The 23,175-nt window shown below is 38.2% G+C and overlaps 1 pseudogene across 1 annotated transcript; it reads left to right on the forward strand.

The window, feature by feature from the left end:
- Positions 1-17,669: 17,669 nt before the first annotated feature.
- LOC306663412 (olfactory receptor 2Y1-like) lies at positions 17,670-18,454 on the forward strand (annotated as a pseudogene). Its single transcript has one exon. The product of its transcript is annotated as an olfactory receptor 2Y1-like (transcript).
- Positions 18,455-23,175: the final 4,721 nt, after the last annotated feature.

Genomic DNA, 23,175 nt, shown 5'->3' on the forward strand with positions numbered 1-23,175 from the left:
CAGTAACCTAAACATTATAAACATTTTCAGAATTTTGAGGGATTTTTTTTTCTCTACTGGAGATTGAATCCAGGGGCACTTTACCACTAAACTATATCCCCAACAATTTTCATTTTTTATTTTAAGATGGGATCTAGCTAAGTTGCTGTGGCTAGTCTTGAACTTGAGATCCTCCTGCCTTGTCTCTTGAGTTGCAGGGATTACAGGCATGCATTGTTTTACCTAGCTAATTTTACTTTCTTATGTTGAATGCACGGTAAATTTAATGCAAGTTCAGTGGATTAGACAAAGGGAAATCAAGGGAAGGGACGGGGCTAGGAATATGAAAGACAGTAAAATGAATTGAACATAACTTTCCCATGTTCATATATGACTACACCACCAGTGAAACTCCACATCATGTGCAACCACAAGAATGGGATCCTAATTAGAATGTTACACTCCATATATGTATAATATGTCAAAATATTGTCATACACATCTAAAAAGAACAAATTTTAAAAGAATTGTTAGAAAAGGCTCATGTTGATATAAAGGCCCTAATTTTGTGATTGTTAAAATAAAATGGATGGGAAAGAAAAGTGGACACTTTCAGGAGAAAGAATGGGTCCTTTCAGAGAGGAGAAGGACCCCAAGCCTCTGCTGACCTCCAGTTTTATTATGGGGGTCACAGGGAAGTTTCCAGGTCCACCTTTTGACTTTTGATTTATAGCAGGATTGCATCAAAATTCCAAGTCCCTGTTGTGTGGTAAATGTCCAGGGAAGCATGAGGTTACTTTGCTCCATGATGAACAGTTCTGATTGGAATTGTTCTTTCAGATTTTAGGAGAAATTATCCTTATCTCTTTGAGTTCTGAAACCTGGTCTGTGTAAGAGTCATAAAGTACATCTCTTACCCAAGGGTCACTGTGTTCTTCTTATCAGCATTTTGAGCCTGCATTTCTCCTGCAGATAACAGATCACTTGCTGACGAATGTAAAATACCTTGTTGACTCAAGCCAGGCAGGGCTGCAGGTAAAGTACTTTTTAAAAGAAAGCATGTGGGTATCAGTACAGTGTCCCAGTTTACAGAATCACCTTATCCTCATGTTCTCACCACTCACATCTGTTTGTTACTTATTCATTCCTAATCATTTCCCCTGCAAGGACTTTAAGTCTATAAATTATTTTATGATACTTGGGCAATGTTTACATCTGGCTGCTTTCTGCTGAGAGAAGGTGAAGTTGGGTGGGAGGAGGGAGTGATCCAAAATCCTTGTTCTCTATCAGGTGAGGCATGGACAGTTAAGGGTACTTGGCAAGGTAATCCAGAGATTCTTGGTAATGATTGTTGGGTGAATGGACAAAGAATATATAGGGTAGGAATCATGCTAGGACAACAAAAAACAAGAGAGTCAAGCATTATTGTTTGCAATTAATCAGCATAAAAGCAGTTAGTATTATCAGCAAGTCTCTGAAAACCAAGAAGACAGTAACACATTAAAGCTTAAGGTGGGGTCCAACATGGCTTTGACTTGTGTGTGTTTTGACTATTTAAAACTTTAGAGAATTAGCAGAGTTGTTAGAAATATACATATATTTAGTTTTTATAATGGCACAAGTGTCCCCTTGAGCTAAAGTTAAGATGTCTAATGTCATCTGATTTCTGTAAAATATATTTTTTATTAGAGTTATCTCTTTAAGCTCTGCTGTTTAGGACTTTCTTATTTGAAGTTATTTAGGGCTATCCTATGCCACTTACATCTTTTAGTCCCATCTGATGGATAAATATTGGGGCTAGATGATCTTGCCAGCAAAAAACAGATTGAGTTTGCATATGTATGAGGTTAGAAATATTCATATGTCTGTGAGATAAGGCTTAGATGGACTTAGAACAAACTCATGACTCTGTCAGACTCTTTTGTAAAAGTAATTATTAGGCATGCCTGTGTAAGAATGCTTCTTTTATAACCTCCCAGCATTACTTACTTTTGAATAGAATGACCACCATGGCAGTTCTGGAGAAGACCAACTAGGGTAAAAAACTCTTACCACCTGAGGTAAAGGAGGAGTTGCACACCTGACTTGCAGAGTACAGAAGGTGGTCCCCAGTTTTCAATTCAACCATAGAACAGCAATAAGTTTAGAGATGACACTGTTTGTTCCCTTTGTCATTCTCTGCTCTGAGATGACCTGCTCTTTCTTGAGAGTGCTCTTTGCTTAAGCCTCACTTTACTTTCACTCTGTCACTTATAGTAAAGTTCTCTTGCATGACTTTTGGTGTTCGACTTTAGATTTATTTTTTTGTGAGAACAAAAATAAGTTTCAGGAGATCCAAGATGGCAGACTAGAGGGAGTTTGCATTCCTTGTCACTCTGTAATTTGAGATTCAAGCAGAGGAAATACTGTTTCTCTATGAGGCAGTCGTTGCTGCCCACCAATCCCCTGCTGTTTACACCCACTCATCTGCATCGATGCCCGCCTTCTGCCAGCATATTGCCTGCCTTTTGAGTGCAGATTGCTCACTGACTCCCACCTATAATTGGCTATTTGCCCGTTTTTCTGCCTCTTGCCTGCCCATTACCTGCCTTTCACCTACCCATTGCCCACCACCCGACATCCACCTGACAATTATTCATCATTAGCATGCAGATAGCCTGCAGATAGCCTGCCGATTGCCAGTGGATCATCTGCTGCCTGCTGTTGCCTGAAGTCTGTTTTCACAGTACCCACATGTTTGGTTACACATAGCTGCTGCCATCTTGGGACAACAGCTAGGGCCTGAAGGTTTGCTGCTGCCACCAGCACCATCTTGGGACATGGTCACCTAAGTCTGGGGACACAGGCCAAGTCTTGAGATATATTGGGATACCTGCAGGTCTGGTTGCACCTGAGGTTTTCCTGCTCAGTGTAATGCCATCTGGCTGCCTCTTTGCAGGGTCACTCCTTTGTGTGAACACATCCCTTGTGATCTCTCTGCAAGTTGAAAGGGCATTGAGATCTTGGGACTGCAGCAAGGCAGGGCCTGGGGAAGGTATAGCCCAGGTCCATCAGATTGCAACTGGGTTCCCCTGGGGCAGTCTGGGTCTGGCAAGCCTGTGGAAGTCCAGAGACTAGAAGCAGTTCCCTGCGGGGAGCACAGGTTGGAGAAGCTAGAGAAAACTGGGCTCTCTCCAGCTTAGTGTATTGTGAAGTGTGCAGGGACCGGAGCCTGGCTATAATGGGTGGGAAGACTGGAAGAAGGTGTGAGGGCATCTTGCTACTGCTTGCCCACCCAATAGGTACAACACCCACTGGACAGGAGCTAACGTCAAACTTCAGTCAACCTCACCTATCAGTGGAGAAGGGAAGTTAAGAAAATTTTTGAAAGCCAAGGGAAGCAATCATTCAATTTTCCATTGAGATTTTCCTTTTTTTCACACGCTCTCTCACACCTCTACTATCTATGAATCCAAATATTTTTCAAGCATCAATTAATTGAAGAAAGGGATGTCTGAATAGTATATTACAGTTTTCTGTGTATTCTTATATTTTTACTTTTTTAAAAAAAGTGTATATTTTTTTCTCTCACCTGTCTGTCTCCCTGGATTCTCTTTCTCACTTTTCTCATACTTACAGCCAACTTCTATTAATTCCTCCCTCACTCTTCCTATAATTTTTACCTCTATCTTCTCTCCCTCATAACCATCACATCTTACACTACTTCTGTTCCCTCATTGTTCATCATTTGAAATAATAAATCCTTTTAGCAAACTTACTGTTTATATTGCAGATGATAATTGAACACTTTGTTTCTGTTTATTGTAACAAAAGTATAAACTCCTTAATAGGAGCCATTTGGTTTAAGGTGGTATATTGTTTGCATGAGTACTGTTAATATTGGTCTCTACCTTAAAGGCTAGGTACTGGGAGCCTTCAGGGACATTATAAGACTACAAGGTAGAATCTGTACTGCCTCAGCTCTATACTGCTAGATGGGAAGACACACAAACAACATGAAAAAAAAAATGTGGGGGGCGAGAGTACTTCAAACAAACCAAGATGTTTTAATGATAGAATCCATAGATAACACAGAAGAAATGTCAGAGGAGTTTAGAAAATACATAGTTAAATTGATCTTAGAACTAAAGGATGGTATCGAAGAGAAAATACAGAAAGTGAAAGATCACTTCAATAAAGATACAGATTATAAAAAGGAATCAAGCAGAAATCCTCAAAATGTAGGAAACAATAAGCCAAATTAAAAATTCAATGGAAAGTATCACCAACAGACAAGAACTATTGGAAGAGAGAAACTCAGATAACCAAGACAAAATATATACTCTTGAAAATAAAGTTTGTTTTGTTTGTGATGCTGGGGATTGAACCCAGGGCCTTGTGTTTGCGAGGCAAGCACTTTACCGACTGAAATATCTCCCCAGCAAAAATAAAGTTGACTGCACAGAGAAGATGGTAAGAAACCATGAACAGAACTTCCAAGAAATATGGGATAACAGGAAAAGACCAAATTTAAGATTTATCCGAATAGATGACGGCGTGGAGACACAAACCAAAGGAGTGTGCAATCTTTTCAATGACATAATATCGGAAAACTTCCCAAATCTAAAGAACAAAATGGAAAATTAACTATAAGAGACTTACAGGACCCCAAATGTACAAAATTACAACAGACCCACATCAAGGTACATTATAATGAGAATGACTAAAATACAGACTAAGGATAGAATTTTAAAGGGTATGAGAGAAAAAAAAATCAAATTACATATTTGGGGAAGCCAATTCTGATTTCAGCTGATTTCTCAAACCAGACCCTCAATGCCAGGAGGTCCCGGAATAACATATATCAAGCTCTGAAAGAAAAGGAATGCCAACCAAGAACTTTATATCCAGCAAAATTAAACTTCAGATTTGAAAATGAAATAAAACCTTTCCATTATAAACAAAATTTAAAAGAATTCACAAGAAAGCCTGCACTACAGAACATCCTCAGCCAAAATATTCCATGAGGAGGAAATGAAAACAAAAACAAAAACAGAAACAAAAAACAAAAAACAGTGAAAACCAGCAAAGGGAAGAACTACATTAAAGGGAAGTTTAATCAAAGGAAAAACTAAGCTAAAAACCAAAAATAAACCAAAATGACCAGGAATACAAATCATATCTCAATAATCACCCTGAATGTTAATGGCCTAAACTCATCAATCAAAAGACATAGACTGGGGCTGGGGATATAGCTCAGTTGGTAGAGGCCCTGGGTTCAATCCTCAGCACCACCAAAAAAAAAAAAAAAAAAAAAAAAGAAAAGAAAAGAAAAAAGACATAGACTGGCAGATTGGATTAAAAAATTACCCAACAATATACTGTCTTCAACATATTTAGCTTGTATAATAACTGAACCAAGAAACATAATTTCATCAACTCAATCACAAAAGAAATTCCTTATAATTTTACTTTCTTTTAAAACTCTTTTATGCCCTTTAAACACCTTTTATATGACATATATATTATGTCAATTTTGTTTTGAGATCACAGTAGTCTTTACAACCAAAATCTATATTTTGAACATAACTTTGAGATCAATTTTAGTCCACTTTGGAGCCATCCTAAGATGGAATGTGATAAGAGGCAGAGCCTTATCTCAGGACAGTATGGCTGTTTTAATGTTTTTCATCCCAGGGATTAAACTCATGGGTGCAGGACCACTGAATTACATCCCATGCCATTTTTATTTTTATTTTGAGACAGGATCTTGCTAAACTACATAGGGCCTTGCTAAATTGCTGAGATTGGCTTTGAATTTACGATCCTCCTGCCTCAGCCTTCTAAATTACTGGGATTACAGACATGTGCTACCATGCCCCACTAAATCTGTCCTTTTGATAAATCTTAGTTAGAGTGTTTTATTTTTGAAGTTGACCTCTGTACCCTTTTAAAAATATCTTTATATTTAGGATTATAAAAAGACAAAAAATTTTCCATGTATTTTTCTTGAGTCTATTTGAACATCAGCTAACATAATATAATCTTACTTCTGAAGCATGAATCAAATAGAAAAGCTAAGAGTTCCTAAATTCCTAACTTCCTTTTTGTAGAATTAGCAAGATCTTTTCATGTTCCTCATTGTTGATCTTTAAACAAATCAGACTTCCCTTATAACTTTCCCCTAAATATGTTTAAATTCCCATCCCAGTGTAAAAAGTAGCATAAAATTTTATTTATCACTTATTATATAAGCTAAATGTTCAGGTAGTCACTCATCCTTCATGGGGGTTCAATTTACTCCAAACATTACCACCATTTATCTCCCTCCTTGGTACTTTCCAAAAGAGAAGATCTATTTTCTTTTAGTTTCCAGTGAATAATTGACTTTCAAATAAAGGTGGCAGGAGAGAAAAAGCAAAGAGCTAAACACACGCACACACACACACACACACACACACACACACACATGCACACGCACACACACCCCTCCAGTTAGATAAAACAAAACAAATCAGAACAAACATATATTCATTTAGGTGCACAGAACCAAAGGTTAATTCACCAAAACAACCATGAGCTCAAGAAAAGTCAGAGGGTTTTTTTCCCCCAAGAGAATAAAATGACCATAATTTTTTTTAGTAAAGGAGAGTGAACATTTGAATCAGATGAGAGTCAGTACAGATATTTAAGGAACTGAGAATCCATGAAGTCCAGGACAAGGGTAGAGCTCAGGGAAAGGTTCTCAAGAATAAGAAAACTTGTTCTTATGTGATTTTTCATTTTTCCCCCCCTTTTGTCACTGTTACATCTGGACAGAAGAGAACATCATGGGAATTGAGCATCTCCTGACATTCCCAAACTTAACATCAGTTTTGTTGTTTTTGTTCTGAAGTTGACCTCCTTGCAATTGGGCAATGATTATATTATTCCCAAGGCAGAACATAAAACGTCCTTGGGCATCCTCCAAAGATCCCATAATTTGGCACAGCTGGTGTTTCCAAACACTTTTTCTTGTGTTCCCCCATTTCTCTAGTATTTAAGGAGGAACTTATTGAGAGAGCAGAATCTCAGAATACGAAATAGAAAACAGCTATTTATGTCCCACAGTGGCTTGAATTTAAAATTGACATATTTTATTCCTCTGATTTCAAATTTGTTTGGGCATTTCTCTTGCAGTTCACATTCTAGATGCATGCCCAGAAAGGATAGATAATAGGAAGGCAGTTAAGAAGCAAGGAAAGCTGCCATTTTGGCCTGAGAGACAAAAGACATTAAATAGGGCATCCTGATCCAAAGACCCACTTTACCTTAGACACGAATTACAGTTCTCACAAATTTAAGTTTTTAGTGATGTTCCATGTTTGGATGGCCTAGAAATAAATATGAGAGTGTAAAAGGGAGAGAACGTGATCTTTTAACGCTAATAGGCACCAGCATTCAGGAATCTTATCATCAGTGGTCTTTAAACTCCACTACAGTGTGTGCTAGTCAGGAACTCAAAATTGCAAGTGGGCAAGATCTGTGCCAAAAAGACTAAAAATTAAGAACCCAGCTTTCTACCCTATAAGGGCTATGGGGCCACCAGATTTCAGTTGAGAACACCTTTCAATTTTGCCAGGGTGTACCCTCACAAGAAACTGTTAACTGTGCAGTATGCCTTCGAGTCTCAGAGAAACTAAAGTGTAGAATAAAAGTAGTTTGGAACAGGCATATAAAACCTGGCAGGATCACCAAAATTACAAGGCAAGGGGCAGTCATTAGCTGAGGCAGCCATGGTTGTCCTCTCTCATCAGTTATTGCAGTCATGCCAGAAATATTTCAGACATTACTCAGAGTAGCAGGCATGTTTATTGGGAAGGGAAAGGAGGCACTATCGAGGGAAAGAGTGGGTTCTCTAAGAGAGAAGGATGGTGTTCCATTCTTGCCCTCCAGTTTTATTTGGGGGTCCCAGGGATATTTTCAGAGATTCCCACCCAGGTACCCCTCTTGACTTTTGACTGATAACGGTATTACATCTATATTCCAAGTCCCTCCTATGCTGACCAGTTGGGATTGGAACCTGTTCTTACAGATTTGATGGTTAGGGGGAATTATCCTTATCTCCCTGAGTCATGAAATCTGGTCTGTGGAAGGGTCATAAAGGTCCCCCTTTCCCAGTTTATTGAATTATTCCCTTAACCTCATGTTCCCATGACTTACATCTATCTGTTGCCTATTAAGTTAGTTACATATTTTTTTTAAAAAAATCCGTTATCTTGCTCACTTAGGGGTTCAAAATAAGTTCATATGGTGTTGCTTATATAATGATTCAGATAATATTCATTTCTGGTTCTATATTTTCTATACAAACAACATGGGTTTTATTTATTTTTTAATCATCAAAGTGCTTCAGTACTTTTTTAAATGTCCCTCAAAGTTGTTAAATGAATCATGTGCTACATCTGACACTAATCTAGTTTGCTTTAAGTAAATAGTGTAGAGGCTTGAAGATAGGTTACCACATTAGAAATCCCTTAACCCCAAACTGGAAGCAGGGTAGGGGAAGGGGGAAAGGGCAACAGAGAGAGAAAAAGAGAGAGGGATGGAGCAGAAAATCTCTTAAGATCACCCACTTAAAAATATTTGGAAAGATAAAATTTGAAGTATGATATTAATAGCAGGGTCCTTGAAACAGAGCAAACAGCTTAAAACCAAATCATGAAAAGAAAACTGCCAACTTGTTGGGGCCCTCAGCTGGTCAGTCATTCCCTTCAATCAACATGGCATTTCCCCAGACAGCTGCAAATTAAATGTGAGGAAAGTCCCCTGCAGTGCAACCTCTTAAGAATCTGGCCAAAGAGAACTTCTAGAAGGACCACTACTAGTCAAAAATTACAGAACTCCCATCTCCTTCCCCTCACTACAAACAAGGGTTCTGGGGTGGGGGACCTGTGCCAGGAAGTGACCCTAACCAACACTGCTCAGGCTCTGTTACCAGGAAAATACTGAAAGCTCTGTGTAACAGTGTCTGCTCAACTCAGAGACAGCAATGTAGCAGCTCTGGCCCCAAGCAGAGGAGAGAGGATTCACCAGGCCTGGAGTGGTCCCCAGGATCACAGGGCTGTACTAGAGGGAAGCTGAATAAAAATTCAGTGACTTAGAGACCTAGATCTTGGATGGCGGTAGCCATGGACAGAGGGCTACTAGGATGAGTTCCCTGGATATCACAGGACACTTAAGCAGAAGGAACCTGCTTAAGATAACCAGAGGGAGATCAGATAAGGTGGAAAATGTCCAGAACCAAGACAATAGGAAGTGGCTGATCCCAGTATTAACTGTGACCCAGATTGACCCATGATCACAACTGGCAAATGAAAGAGTACTGTTTGGATGCTGGTGGGACTTCATCAGATAGTAAATAGAGGGATAAGAGTGTGGCATCAGCAGGGGTTGGGGGGGATACTTTTGCACCACAGAAAACCTGCCAAAACCAGAGTTCCTGCACTCACCAACAGTCACCAGGCTTAATATAAATAACTCTAATGTCAATTTAAAAAAAAAATTTCATTGGTTCTTCTTAGTTATACCTGACAGTAGAATTCATTTTGATAAAATTATGCAAGCACAGAATATATATTATTCTGATTAGGGCCTCATTCTTGTGGGTAGGCATGATGGTGGGGTTCAATTAGGTAATTTAATATATGTACATAGGAAAATTATGTTAAATTTATTCTATAGTATTTCCTATTTCTATCCCCCTTTTTTCCTTTTGTCCCCCTTTGTCTAATTCAATCAACTTTTATTTTTCCACCTCCTCCCCCCCTTTATTGAGGTTTAGCATCCATATATCAGCAAAAACACTTGACCTTTGGTCTTTTGGGATTGGCTCATTTCACTTAGCATGTTATTATCCAGATCCATCCATTTACTTGCAAATGTCATAAAGTCATTCTTCTTAATGACTAATATTTCATTGTGTATACATACCACAATTTCTTTATCCATTTATCTGTTTTGGTTCCATAGCTTAGCTATTATAAGTTGTGATGCTATCAACATTGATGTGACTGTGTCACTGTAGCTTGCTGATTTTAAATATTTTAGGTGTATGCCAAGGAGTGGGATAGTTGGTTCAAATGGTGGCTCCATTCCCAGTTCCACACTGCTTCTAATGTTAACTTTGATCATATAATTAACTCTTTAACTGGAACGATAACTGTTACTTCAGTAGCAAACAGTGTACCTTCAACCTGTTTGAATGTATTTGATCTAATAGTTTAAGGCATCAATTGGAATCAATATTCCTATCTTTGTTTTCCTAGCTCTAGTTTATATTGCTCCGCTTAACCCACTATTCATCCTCTTGCATTATCTGCTACTACCTCAAATACTAACCATTTATCTAGTTCTACTTTTTACCTTGATGTAAATTATTCTTTTATATTGTTTTTATGTCTCTATTTTTCAACTCGTTTTGCTCAATTTTTGTTATTTCCTATTTTTGGTCCTAATTTAAGATTATAGTAAGTGTACTAAATTTAATAATTTGATAAATTTAATAATTCTTGATCTAGTCCAGAACTTTATTAAAAGTCTATACCTGCATTTGAGGAGCTGTGGAGAGTAATAGCAACAAGATTTTGTTTCTTATAAGGGTTTAGTAGAACAAGGCTTCACTCTGAAGTGACTCAGTAAATAGGGTTCAGTGACATCTCTTAAAGTGTTGCTGAAATTGAGATCAGCAGAGGTCACACATTGACTTAAAATGTCATTATCTGAATATTCACTGAATCCAGTGCTCTTAAGAGAAAGAAGTGCAAACTAGTCCTTTGCTTAAAAGAATAATTGAAAACTATACCAATAGATGGGTAGACATATAAAAAAGCAAGGGAACAAACAGTATTTAAAGCTTCAACAAGTGATTTCATTAACACCACAGTGGAGGAAATGTCAGAGAAGAAATTTGGAAAGTTGATAATATGAGTTTTTATTTTTTTTAAAGATGTAGGGAGTTAAATCACAAAGAAAATACTGGAAGTGAAAGATCACTTCAGTAAAGATATATAAATTTTGAAAAAGAACCAAGTGGAAATTTTAGAAATGAAAAAAATCAATAAACCAAGTTAAAAATTCAATAGAAAGCATCACCAAAAGATTAGACCACTTTGAAGATAGATTTTCAGTCCTCAAAGACAAAGCATATAATCTTGAAAATAAAGTTGACCATAAAGAAAAGATGTTATGAGACCATAAACAGAATATTCAAGAAATCTGGGATAACACTGAGGTCAAATTTAAGATTCACTGGGATAGATGAAGGCTCTGAAATATAAACTAAAGGAATGCACTTCCTTTTCAATGAAATATCAAAAAGTTTACCAAACTTTAAGAATGAGATGAACATTCAAATAAATACAGGATATATATAGGACTCAAAATATAAAAAATCACAATAGATCTGCTCTAACACATTATAATGAAAATGCCTAACATACACAACAAGAATAGAATTTTAAAAGCTGCAAGAGAAAAATGGCTGCTCACGTTTATTGGTAAACAGATCTGGATTTCAACTGATTTCTTAACCCAGACCCTAAAAGCCAGTAATATATACCAAGTTCTGAAATAAAATGGATGTCAACCAAGAATACAATCCACAGCAAAATTAAGCTTCAGAATTGAAGGTGAAATAAAAAAATTCCATGATAAACAGAAGCTAAAAGAATTAATAACTAGGAAGCCTGCACTACAAAACATACTCAATGAAATATTTTGTGACAAAGAAATGAAAATGAACATGGGGATGAATTACACTAGAGTAATCAATTAAAGGAGAATCAAGTCCAATACAAACATTAGAAATAAATCAAAATGATGGGAAATAAAAACCATCTCTCAATAACATTGAATGTAAATAGTCTATCTTCTACAATCAAAAGAAATAGATTGGCAGATCGGCTTAAAAAACAAGACCCCAAAATATGCTATCTGCAAGAGAATCACCTCACAGGCAAAGACTGAAGGTGAACAGATGGGAAAAAAAAAACCATACAATTCACATGGAATTCATAAACAAGCAGGAGTAGCTATTCTCACATTAGATAGAGTGCACTTCAAGCCAAGATTAATCAGAACAGACTTTAAGTATAAAGTGACCTTAAGGGAATTTCACATCAGCAAGATATAAATATTTATCATAAATATTTATCATATTTATGCCCCAAATGATGGTGCATCTATGTACATAAAACAAACCATTCTCAATATTAAGAATCAAATAGACCACAATAAAATAATACTGGGTGACTTTTAACAGACATCTCTCACCACTGGATAGATCATACAAACATAAACTAAACAACGATTGTACAGAACTAAAAAATATAATTAATAATATGGACATCAATGACTGAATTCACCTTCTTCTCAGCAGCACATGGAACATTTTCCAAAGTAGACCATGTTTTGGGTCACACAGCAAATCTTAGCAAATTTAACAAAATAGAGATAATATCTTGCATTCTATCAGATCATAATGGAATGAAATTAGAAATCAACAATAATATAAAAACACAAACCACTCTAACACCTAGAGCTTAAATAATATACTTTTGAATGATCAATGGATAGCAGACAAAATCAGAGGAGAAATAAAAATAATTCTTAGAAGTAAATGAAATTCATAATACAACATTTGAAAATCTCTGGGACAAGAAAGTTCTATGGGGAAAGTTCATAGCATTAAACTTATACATTTTTTAAATGACAGATATCAAATAGGTACATAAAAAGAAAGATAGCAAATAAATAACCTACATTTCAAGGTCCTAGAAAAAGAACAAATCAATACCAAAAAGAGGAGAAGACAGGAAATAATTAAAAGATCAATGAAACAAAGAGTTTTTGGAAAGGACAAAGTTGATAAAATGTTAGTCAAACTAACAAAAAGAAAGGGAAAATCTCAAGTTAACAAAATTTGAGGTGAAAAGGGAAATATCACCATAGACACTACTGAAATCCAGAGGATTATCAAAAATTATTTTGAAAATTTATACTCTAATAAGGTAGAAAATCTTGGAGATACTGATAAATTCCTAGAGACATATGACCTACCCGGATTGAACCATGAGACTATAGAAAACTTAAAAAGATCAATATCAAGTAATGAAATTGAAGCAGCTCTCACAGCCTTCCAACAAATAAAACCCCAGAACGGATGGATTCTTAGCCATGTTATACCAGACTTTTAAAGAAGAACTAATACTAATCCTCCTTAAATTATCCCACAAATTAGAAAAGGAAGGAACACTGACAAACTAATTCTATGAAGCCAATATCATACTGATACCAAAATCAGACAAAGACACATCAATGAAAGAAAACTTCAGACCAATATCCTTGATGAGCATATTAGTAAAATATTGGCAAACCTCATATAAGAACACATTAAAAAGATAGTGCACCATAATCAAGTGGGATTCATTCCAGGTGTTTAGTCAGCTATTTTGTTGCTGTGACTAAAAGTATCTTACTAGCACAATTTAGAAGACGAAGAAAAGTTTATTTGAAGGCTCACAGTTTCAGAGGTCTTAGTCTTAGTCCACAAAGGGCCAGCTCCATTCCTCTCTTACAGAACTTGTTGGTGTATAAACTATGACATACCTAGAGTATATGGTGTGTGTGTGTGTGTGTGTGTGTGTGTGAGAGAGAGAGAGAGAGAGAGAGAGAGAGAGAGAGAGAGAGAGAGAGAGAGAGAGAGAGAGAGAGAAAGAGAGGCTGTTTATGTACGACACTGTTATGGCATTGTACTTTGTTTATTCATACCTGGGTTTAGATTCCTGTGCTGACTGTGGATAGCTGTGATGTAACCATGGAAAACTCAACTGAATCCTCTTTGCCTTAATTACCACAAGAGTAATCGTGAGGGTTGATTGGGTCAACATGTGCAGTTTTAGAACAGTGCCTGTGTGGGTTCAGCTAGACAAGCCAAGACTTGAGACATAACCATCACAATTCCTCCTGAGCAACCCTGTGGCTGTGTTTTCCTGCATAGTTTCCTAGCAAATCATAAGTAAATAAGACCATCAGAGTCATATGCAGGACTTTACAACTGGACCCTGGTTCCAGGGATACCCCTGTCTCTTCAATATTTATCTTGTGATAAACCAGGTTCATTTCAGTCAGGATGAAATTACTTTTGTCCTAACCCATAAATATGCTTCTCTTTCTGGCCCAAATAGTGAGTTATCCAACTGGTATTTCTGCCACCCTGAATCACACTTCTGTCAGTGTGTCCCCCAATTAATTGCCCTCTATGCAATCTTCAACCTGTGCCCATCTTTCTTTGGTTTCATATCACTGGGGGCAAATCTTCATACACTTAGTTGTTCCAGTACAGTGCCTGACGCACATTAAATGCTATAAGGTTTAGCTCTTATTTTTCTTTCATGCATGAGTTTTTCAAAGAGAACATTTCCCATGCTCTTGGAAAGTAATACACTCTTTCTCATAATTGTACATAACATTTTGTGCCATTCTCGTCATTGTATACAAAGTAAAATCCAGGAAGGTGATTATGTTTTCAGTATTTTCAGTGTTTTCCTTAAATATTTTAAATTCCCTGAGTGAAAGGACAGATTTTACACTTACCATCTTGGTTGCAATTATTTGAAGTGTTGTCTGTCTTATTTTGACATGATGTCTCACTAAGTTGCTGAGGCTGGCCTCAAACTTGTGATCCTCCTGCTTCAGTCTCTCAAGTTGCTGGGATTACAGGTGGGCACTTTTATGTCCAGATCATTACTAGTATCTCTCACTAGTTTCGTGCACTTATGTGTGAGTCAGATTTATGTCACTGTAACCAAAATACATGACAAGAATAATTCAGAGGAGAAAAAGTATATTTTTCACTCATGGTTTCAGAGATTTTATTCCATTGTCTGCCAACTTCTTTGCACTGAGCTCAAGGTTAGGCAGAACATCGTGACAGAAGGACATACATGGTGGAGAAGTGTTGCTGTGTTCAAGGTGGCCAGGAAGAGTGACAGTTGGAGGGGGGCTGGACTAGGAAGATGAACCCTTCTAGGGAACACTCCCAGTGACTAACTCAGCCAGCCATGACCCTCTTGCCTACAGCTACCAGACAGTTAGTTCATTCAAACTAGGATGGACCTGTTAGGTACTAGCTATCATAATCTAATCCTTTTACCTCTCTGAATATTCCTTCTTTAACACAGGAGCTTTTGGAGGACCTCCTATCCAAATCATAACAGCTTCTTTGACATCAGAGATCATATTTTCTTCATTTGTTTCAGGCAAAAAGAAGGCCCTGGGCAGATGTTTGTATTACAGTGACACAATTACCACTGAATGAACCTCCACCATATGCCAGGCATCTCACATACACTGTGTAAATCCTCAAAGCAATGGTACAGGATAGGTCACATAAACATCATCTTCCCAGTGAAGCAATGAGGCTGAAGCAGGTCCAGAAAACTTTTCAGAGTTGAAAAGTTTGTAATAGCAGAGCTACTTTCTCTTCATCATATTATGATTCCTTAAGTGGATACAGATTATTTTGATAATTTTTAAATTTCCCACAGTGTATAAATCAGTCAATTGTTCAATAAGTTATTTAATAGGTTGAGAAATTTACAGTTGTTTAAGTATATTGTGGAGAAAATAAGAACAGACATATGAAAACGTGATGCATTAAATATTGTGTAGAAAAGAAAAATAGAGAGCATTGAACTTGTCACTAAAGAAAGAAACATTTTGTTGGATTGATGAAACACATAAATGAGAATATGAGAATTATATAAAGATGCCAGAGAAGGAAAAGATTTTAAGTGTGTTGTGAGCATGATGGCTTCAATTGGGTCATGGAAGTTTGTATGATTGGTGAGAAACTGGTAGGATTGGGACTGAAGTAGGAAAGTGGGAGAAATCCCAGCCTGCAGAGATTCATGAGCCAAGCAAGGACATGTGTTATATGGCACCAAATAGAGTAGACAGGCAAGTGTTAAAAGCATACATTACATAATTTTGCACTTCAGAATGTATGAAATCCTTTGTTTTGCTTTGCTTCTTACAGTTATGTGATCTGAGAGTCACAGAACTGAATTTTCAGAAAAGGTGACAGGGAAATAATAAAATTTGATGTGTAAGGATCTGACTATAGACTTCGTAAGCTAATGTACTGTACTAAGGTTTTCATCCCAAAACCATCTTAGGTGTGTTGGTCACATTACATGTGTATTAATACTTCCTGTTTATAATTCACATTTTCTCCATCTTTTCCACAGGGCACCAAGCATAGCATCTAAACACTTTACTGGAATCAGTCATCTAACACTGAAGCACTGTTGATGATCTTTCATTACAGCAGACCTAATAAAAAGGAGAATGTGATAATTTGGCAAAAACTGCTAGTACTGATCATAGGCTAGTCTTCTTTTATTTAGTGGTTTCTTTATTTTTCTTTTTTTGTTTTGGTTTCTGATGAATTTTCTTATATTCTACTTTGATTTTAACCACAAGAAATATCAGTCTTTCAAGGAAAAGCAAATTTTTATATATATATCCCACTGCTATAATTTATTAAAGTGTGTTGATCATTAATTCTCTGGGTTCCTAGACAAAGTGTATTTTTATTAGATGTGAAGGGAGAGTCCAGTGTTTCACTCAGCAAAATTTCCTTAACATCTAGTGCATATCTTGAATGAAAGGAACATGAATTTATCCCTAAGGGAGGATATTAGTACTTTTAAACTCACTGTGTTGTGCACACAGTTTGGAGTGGGATACACACAAGTAAAAGACTTCAAGTGGGTGTGACAAGCACTAGACAGAAACTGTACAAAGAAGACTGGACTGGAAAGGAGAGAACAACTCTTCCCAGGAGCTGAAGGATGGATTTACCAGTTGGATAAAAAGGTGGGGGAATATTCCAAAGATGATGACTCATCTTAAGGAATATATTTGTTATGATTTTTTTTCCCCTAAAGGAATGCATCTCCACTCTTCCTGGTCCTTTGTGACAGATGGTAGCTGATCATGAGTAGGGCTTCCAGGATTAGTGCAGTGAATCCGTTTTCTGAACAGAAGAAAATGGAAAAGCACCAGAGGCCAAACTTTTGATCTTAGCCTGGTTAGTCCTGAATACCCCATTGGAATACCCTACCCACTGGACCAAGAAAATGACAAAGAGAGCAACATAGAATACTAATGTTATGTTTTTACACTTTAGATTTTTAATTTTTTTTTCTTTTGTGGTAACTGAGGATCAAACCAAAAGCCTGTGCATTCTAGGGAAGTGCTTTACCACTGAGCTACATTCCCAGCAACAAATTAGATTTTTAAGAGCAATTTTTATTTGAATGCATTGGATTCTTGTCTCAGTGCTGTGAGGGAGACAATCCATCATCTATATGTTCACACAAGGGAGCATGATATGGAAATGATTGAGTAGCTTGCCTCAATTCATGGAACAAACAGGCAGTAGGAATAGGGCTACTATTCCTACTAAGGGTCATCATTTCTAATCCCGTGATCTCCACACTAGAGAAGAGTAAGAATAGAAGACTGGATGGAACTGAACTAAATAGCAAAATGAAAAGTAAATTGTCTGATTTAGGAATACTTAGGGAATAGTGTAAATAGGCTTTAGTACAATTTCTTCATAGGAAGCATCAATTCTTTTCTGTTGTTTGGGCAGGTAAAAGGCTATGAGAAGTAAGAACACCAGTACTGAAGAGAGCTTCATTTTGGTGGGCTTCTCAGACGGGCCTCAACTCATTCTTTTTGCTTTTATTTCAATTTTCTGTTTCCTAATTCTCTTTGGCAACACCACCATATCGCTGTCTCCCAACTGGACCCTCGACTACACACACCCATGTGCTTCTTCCTCTGCCACCTCTCCTTCCTGGACCTTTGCTATACCACCAGCACTGTGCCCCAGCTGCTGATCAGTCTTTCTGGACTTGTCAGGACCATCAACTATGGAGGGTGTGTGACCCAGCTCTTCATTGTCCTCTCTCTGGGCTCCACTGAGAGTGTGTTCCTCCTTTGATTGCTGTGCTGCTGTGTGTCTTCCACTCCACTACACAACAATTATGCACCTTCATCTCTGCCAGACATTGGATATCACCTTGTGGGTGGGAGGACTTGTGAACCCTCTAAAACTGATGGGTCTCATGGTGGTCATGTCTTTCTGCGGTCATCAATTGTTTCATTTCCTCTCTGAGAGGCCTGTACTCCTGGTGTTGGCTTATGAGGATTCAGGGAGAACAGAGACCAATATTTTGTGACTTGAGCCATGACCATGGTCTTTCCTGCAGTTCTGATTCTAGATTCCTATGCACACATTGTTCAGGCAGTGCTGAGGGTCAAGTCAATGGCTGGGTGCACAAAGGCTTTTGGGACATGTGGGTCCCCTCTCCTAGTGGTTTATCTTTTTTATGGTTCAGTCATGTACACATACCTCCAACTCATGAGTAATTATTATCTTTAATAACTAATTTCTAAACCTATTAGGGGAAATATTAGGGAAAGGATGTAGAAAGTTTGTAGCTTACATCTACATGAGCTAAAAGAAGATGTAAGGAATGAACTTAGGACAATAGAGGAAGTAATAGATCACTTCAATAAATACACAAGAGATTCTGGAAAAGAACCAAACAGAAAATCTGAACTGAAATATAATAATTCAAATTAAAAATTCATTTGAAAGCATCATCAACAGATTAAGACCATTCTGAACAGAGAGTCTCAGGCCTCAAAGAGAAAGTATATAATATTAAAAATAAAGTGATAATAAAAAAATAATGTTAGGAGACCATCACCAGAATATTCAAGAATTCAGAAATAATATTGAGAGATCCAATGTAAGAATCATTAGAATAAATGAAGGCACCAAAATACAAGCTAAAGGAACACACAACTTTTCAATGAAATAATTTTTCCAAACCTTAGGAAGGAGATGGAAATACAAATTCAGGAGACACTTAGAACTCCAAATAGACAAGATTGATAGAGGATATTTTGTTAACACAAAAAGGAGAAACCAGGATGAGTGCAAACTCCATGAATCAGTTCAGCTCTTTTATTCAGGAATGATGTTTCACCCAGGATCAGGGGGTGCCGTGATGAAATGGCATCATGGAACTCACTTTTGTGGTGGAAAATGAGCTCCTAAACAAAGGGACTGGGTTTATATAGGTTATTTTGAGGGGTGGTCTAGGGCACTCAGGAATTTGAGCTTTTTTTGGTTGAAGGTCTGTGAGCAGTATCTGGAGAGGATTTACCTTGGAGGAGATTGATGCCTCCTAGAGACTGTTTCTTTGAAGGGGGATAAAACGCCTCCCTGTCTGCAGCCTGCACCTGGGTAACACTTGTCTTGGGAGATGACGGCTGTCAGTGCATGGCCTTCATGTTTACTTCTTTTTCTCAGGCCTCATTACCTTGGGAATTTCTCATTCTCCATATCTATCATGTATTGCTTCCCTCACAGCACTGAGACAAAAATCCAGTTGGATGCAATGTCATGTCAATGAGTTTAGTTGTTGAAGTATCACGGGTTGTTTATGGTGGCTTGTTTCCTTGCTTTTTCATATTGTTTGTATACATGGGCATCTGATGGGATGGCTATCACTTCTACTTTTATGTAAGGGATGTTTAGTGAGCTTCTTTGTCTTAAGTGCCTTAGACTGAGTGAATATTCAGGTATTAATAATTCCTACTCTACATCTATTTCTGCAGTTCCCAATATCAGTACCACTTTGAGAGAAGATGCTAAACTGTATTAACTACAGTCAGTTCAGAGCAAATAAGTAATAAACTTAATAAACCTTAAGGGGGGAAAGCTTTTTGAAAGCATTCTCCACAGTTCCTCTAATCTAGATATAAAATTGTAGTAATGTTCTGGAATAGGTTAAGAAATCAGTTATTAAATATAGTTTAAATTATTAAACTTATTATTAAAATCACTACATATTTTATAGGGGCTGAAAAGTGAAGGAGAGTAAATTGGGCAAAGAAAAAAAAAGAGAAGTAAACATAGAAAAAATAATACAAACCAAGGTAAAAAGAAAACAAAGATGGATGTCAGAGGGTTTGAGACAGGAGCAAGTAATGGAAGAGGGACTAAGAGGAACAAATGTAAACCTGAACTAGGATAACAAATGTAGAGAGCATTATTCCACTTAATGCTTTAAAACTTTAGAAAAAATACAATCAAATGAGTTGAGGGTGCACTGTTGAATACTAGGGGGGCATCTATTGATTTAAAATGAAAAGTAGTATATGTAAGATCAAAATTGATATTAGAACTATTCATAATAATCCATCCCAAGGTAGAGGAATTTCTTATTGAGCTTTTCTGGTTTGAATTTCATCAGGATTTTGGACGTTTAGAAGATGCCCACTGCTCTTCAGCTTTACCTCTGTCTTTCTCTGGTAGTGATCACATCAGCTCACCTCTTGAATTGTAGGAGGCCCCTGCTGATCTTTGATGTGTCTAGATACATTCTTTCTGGTGGGTCAGAGGAGTCATAAAACTCAGCAACCCCAATATTCCTGAATAGAGGGTGAAGTAATATGTGCTCTCCTAAGGAAAAGCTCTGCGTATCCAGTGCTGTCAAACCAAGTGGGGGCTATCCTGTGTATATTTCAGAGTGTGGGCCAGCGGGTATGGCCAGAGGTATTTAGTGTAGTGTTATTGTCTATGAACAAAGTTCTCCATTGGTTGCTTGGGGTTCTCCTTAGGATTTGCCTTTCTGATGGGTCCATGCATCTGAATGAGAATTGAGTTAACTGGTAACTTGGACTCACAGCTGTGAATCTTTCTAGAGTGGCTAGGGCACAGAAACCTGTTCCTTGGTTACTATGGATTTCTTGCCAGCTGGTTCTTGTTCAGTCAAGGGGCAGATGCTGGGAGGTGCTGTGCTACATCTGTTGGCTGTTTCTTTTGGGGCACAGGATGCAGGACTCAGTGCTGTCACACTGACAGCGTTGGGCCCTCATTTCCCTCCACAGGTCCTTCCCTTAAAGTGGCATAGAGCTTGGTGGCTGTCTGCAAGTATGGGACCTGTGATTGCAGGCTATATGTCGGTGGTCTGTGAAACACAGGCCTCTACCCTGGCTTATGTAGGTCACTGGATACCATCCTTGTGTCCAGGACAGAGCCAGTTGACCCACCTGCATCTGAATTCCTACAGCCCATTGTTGCAAATTTCAGATGCCCAACGTCTCTTCACTGGGACTTCTTCAAAATGGTGCTATCTAAGCACTTGGTGGCTGTCTTCAAGTGTGGGGCCTTCAGGTACAGGATTTCTGTAGGCCATCTGTGGCACAGAAGTTTCTTCCCTTGATGGTGCAGCTCCCACTGGTTTTTTCCATCACCGTGATGGGAATAAGATGTCAGTTGACCAGTCTTTGCCTGAGCTCCTCTGGCTGCATGGAGTATACCAGGAGGAATTAACTCAGCTCTCTCACTGCACGTCCTGTGTGCGCAAGGGATGGGGTTCCTGTAGAAGGGCTGGACTGGCTGGGAAATAATAGCTAAGGAATTCTATTTACCATGAAAAAATGACAGCAGACAGGATTATCTTTTGAAGCAGGGGCATGACTGTTTGAGCCGTCCATAAGGAACTGACTCTCACAAAGGAAGGAGCCTGTGCTTGGTTTATGTATTGTGGTACAGATCAAAGGGGGACCTGTAGGGAGCAGTTTCTGTGAAAAAACAGGATGGGATGGAGTTAAGCAAGTCATTTGGCTCTAGTAATTCATTCCCATTTCTAGGGCCTGCATTCAAACTCCAGTGATGAACCAGCTGCAGGGTAACCACATACTTCAGGCAATCTTGAACAATTTTCTGTAATTGTGGGTTCCTGAAGCCAGATTTCCCTTTCTAATACCTCGACCAAGTTTGAGGTTTTATTGCAGGTCATAGGTGGCTCCCCACACAGCTCCACTGCATTCCCCTTGTCCCCAGTGAGGGGGAGGGAGGTTTAGTAACTTAAGCTAGCAGAGATCCCTCTACAAGTTCCTTCTATGTATTATAGAGACATTCATTTCAGATGGATTTCCCTTTGATTTTATGTATTATTATTTGAAGCTGAGAATCAGCATTGATTTAATTTCTTTTAGGGAGGCTGATTAGCTGTGGATTCTACAAAATGGCTGCCATGACCCAGTGTAAGCACAAAAGGACTGGGCTGGATGCAAACTTCATGGATGAGCAAAAGCCTTTATTCAGGAATGGAGTCATGCCTCTGATAGGCCCACTTTCCTGGTGGAAAATGAGCCACTGGCCCAAGAGGGATTCTGTGCTTACACTGAGAGGTGACTTAATTATGAGGTTGTCAGTTTGGGTACTCAGAAATTTGGGGTCTGTTTTACTGGGCAAGATGGGTGGGGTCTGGGGTGAGTGGTCAGTATCTGGAAAAGGATTTGTTTGGGGAAGGGTCTGACCTCTTCCCAAAGACTGTCATTCCAGACTCGATGGATATTTCCTCCCCGGGGCCTGTCTTGTCACTGAGAAAGGATGTATTGGGAAAGGATCAATGTTAGTGTGTTGCCTTCTTCCTCATTTTCTCTCCCCAGGCCACACTGTTTTGGGGTTTGTCATTTTCCATACACATCAGCCAGCACAAATTCCAGTCCCCAATTTGTGTTAAACTGCATAATCCCCTTCACTGTCTTTGGTTCTCCTGTTGTATTTTAACTTGGTCTGCCTTTTTTTCAGCTGTTGTTAAGTAAGCTTATGGGCTTTTCCTCTCCTTTTTTCTTTGTTACCCCTCCCCCTTACAGGGTTTGGGGCTCAAGAAATTCTGTGCTTATTTTTTGCTCTGCTAACCAAAGTCTTAAGTGCCTCCGAGTCTCAAATTCACCAACATTGAGTTTTCGAGTGTTTACTGTCACTCACCTCTTAGGTCAGCTGTTCTTTCACTACTTTCTGGGCTATGGAGGAATCAAATGTTGCTCTCTGGATCTGCTCCACCATCTTCATTCCTCTTTCTTTTTTATAGTTGCCCTGCCAACAGCTGATTAACTTCTTTCATTACACTTTCCCTTAATTCTCCAGTCTTTGAAATTAAATGTAGGGCATCTCAGAATTTTTCTCTCATCAGAACCTCAGCATAAAAGTCTCCTTGATTTTAGAGTGGGCCTGTTGGGGACCAGTGGAGGAACTTCAAAACCATGGCCTCCTGTAATTTTTATATAACGTTAGGC

Source organism: Sciurus vulgaris, assembly GCF_902686455.1.
Source record: "Sciurus vulgaris genome assembly, chromosome: 6".
Lineage (NCBI taxonomy): Eukaryota > Metazoa > Chordata > Mammalia > Rodentia > Sciuridae > Sciurus > Sciurus vulgaris.